This window comes from Atractosteus spatula (genome assembly GCF_055471065.1).
Source record: "Atractosteus spatula isolate fAtrSpa1 chromosome 10 unlocalized genomic scaffold, fAtrSpa1.hap1 SUPER_10_unloc_12, whole genome shotgun sequence".
Taxonomy (NCBI): Eukaryota; Metazoa; Chordata; class Actinopteri; order Semionotiformes; family Lepisosteidae; genus Atractosteus; species Atractosteus spatula.
The window spans coordinates 422,364-424,231 of record NW_028296615.1 but is presented as its reverse complement, the minus strand read 5'-3'; the positions used below and the strand labels follow the sequence as shown (position 1 = coordinate 424,231).

The 1,868-nt window shown below is 44.4% G+C and overlaps 2 non-coding genes across 2 annotated transcripts; one reads left to right on the top strand and one right to left on the bottom strand.

Annotated features, from left to right (window-relative positions):
- Positions 1–258: 258 nt before the first annotated feature.
- On the bottom strand, positions 259–400 carry LOC148813001 (U4 spliceosomal RNA). The gene has a single exon (XR_016086289.1). It is a non-coding gene; the product is annotated as a U4 spliceosomal RNA (small nuclear RNA).
- Positions 401–1,533: 1,133 nt separating this feature from the next.
- trnaw-cca (transfer RNA tryptophan (anticodon CCA)) lies at positions 1,534–1,605 on the top strand. The gene has a single exon. It is a non-coding gene; the product is annotated as a tRNA-Trp (tRNA).
- Positions 1,606–1,868: the final 263 nt, after the last annotated feature.

Here is a 1,868-nt window from a genome sequence, read left to right as displayed (position 1 = left end):
TCGACCTTTGCAGATGATTCGGCATGAAGAAGCAGAAGATTAATTTTTCACAGACAAGCAGCACACCAGTACAACCAATATTAAAATTGAATTGACAGCTCACAAACATTTGCACTGACTCAAAGGTGATCTCAACGGACGTTGTTCCCTGCATAACGCTGAAAGAGCTAAAGAACATTTCTGTTGAGAAGACAAAAACACGCTTCTTTGTGCTATGATGATACAATGACAAAATTTGTCTTTAAACACCTTGCTCAGCCTCTCACGAGACTGTCAAAAATTGCTCCCACTGATTGTATTTCAAATCAGAGGAAGCGGGGTATTGGGAAATGTTTTCAACTAGCAATAACTGCGCCTCTGCTAAACCTCATAGGCGACGATACTGCCACTGCGCAAAGCTGACGGTTGCCAGGCAACCATGGGGCTCCTATGGAAATTGCGATTAATCATCTCATGATATGCCATTGCTGTAACGCTTCACATTTGTCTTCCCCTTATAGCTTTAGGTTTACATAGGTTTAACTATTTCATAGTTTACATCCTTTGGATACATAGGGCATTCTGAGAAAACCACTGCGCATTTTCAGCAGTAGATGACAGAGCCTTGATGATGATGACAGAGCAAAGATATAAGATAACAGAGCAATGTTCTCGGATTTTGCACAAACAAATCCTAACTTCCTGAAAGTATTACAGCACATCTGCGTCTGACTTTCCGTAGCTTCAGGATGACTGACACGACTGGACAAACACAATCTGTGGCATTTAGCACGAATAGCATGAATAGTCTAGCAGGCATTGTGTTGTCTCACTGCAATACAATACCACTGCGGTTCGTGACTCTCTAGGAAACAGTCCACCTGGCCCTGAAACCCATTCGAACGTCTAGCGACAGTATTGAACAATATCATGATTCCTTCGCAATATGTGGAATCATCACAAATGCTGGAGAAAGCTTCCGATATCAGTGGCATTATCGTATGATGTTCTGAGGGGCTCTGTGGTGTGCGCGTTGATGGTGTAGTGTCGGGCATAGCTGTCTTCCAAGCAGTTGACCCGGGGTCAGTTCAAGCCCAATGCATCAACAGCCTTTTCAAATGCTGTTAAAACTGTTAGGAAGCTAGTCACCTATACATTTTTGAAAGCACAGCCAGTCTGAATTTGGGAGAATCATACAGGTGATTCTGAGTGATGTCTGCATCCACGCAATTTGATAAATGCTAAATGGAGAGGGGATTCTGTGTTAATTGTGCTCCTCCTGGGAGAGGTCAAGATGAGAAGTTCACGAGGCTGGTGGTAAATATCCTGTCCAGGAATATCGGGGCTGTAGGGGGTCAGATCTATAGATGTAGTAAACACATTAGTGGAGACGGTGTGTCTGCTCCCTGTGTGAGAGCCGAGCAGGAAGAATAATCTGTGGTCTGGGAAGAAGAGACCCTCGTTGCGGTGTTCCTCACAGGAGAGAATGAACAAAAAAATTTTCAGGGACGCTGATTTTTCTCTTTGGGGGAATTAAAAGCACGTGTAGCGAGTGATCTCGTGGCGCAACGGTAGCGCGTCTGATTCCAGATCAGAAGGTTGCGTGTTCAAATCACGTCGAGGTCAGCTGATGGGTTTGCAGGTGTTGCTGGTGCCAAACCCGGAAATTACACCATGCTGTTCAGTATTATTTGTACACCACATAGGTAATCTGAACGAAATAACAGAACAGTACAGACCACGCAGTCAGGAGCTTATGCAGCGTTTCATCTTGAACACGACAAGAGAAAAGGCACACTGCACGTCCGCGAAACATCACGTCTGACTTTAGAGAAAGTGACATCAGAGAATGGAAGTTTCAGACCGCTTTTTTGTTACAGGTTCAAGCA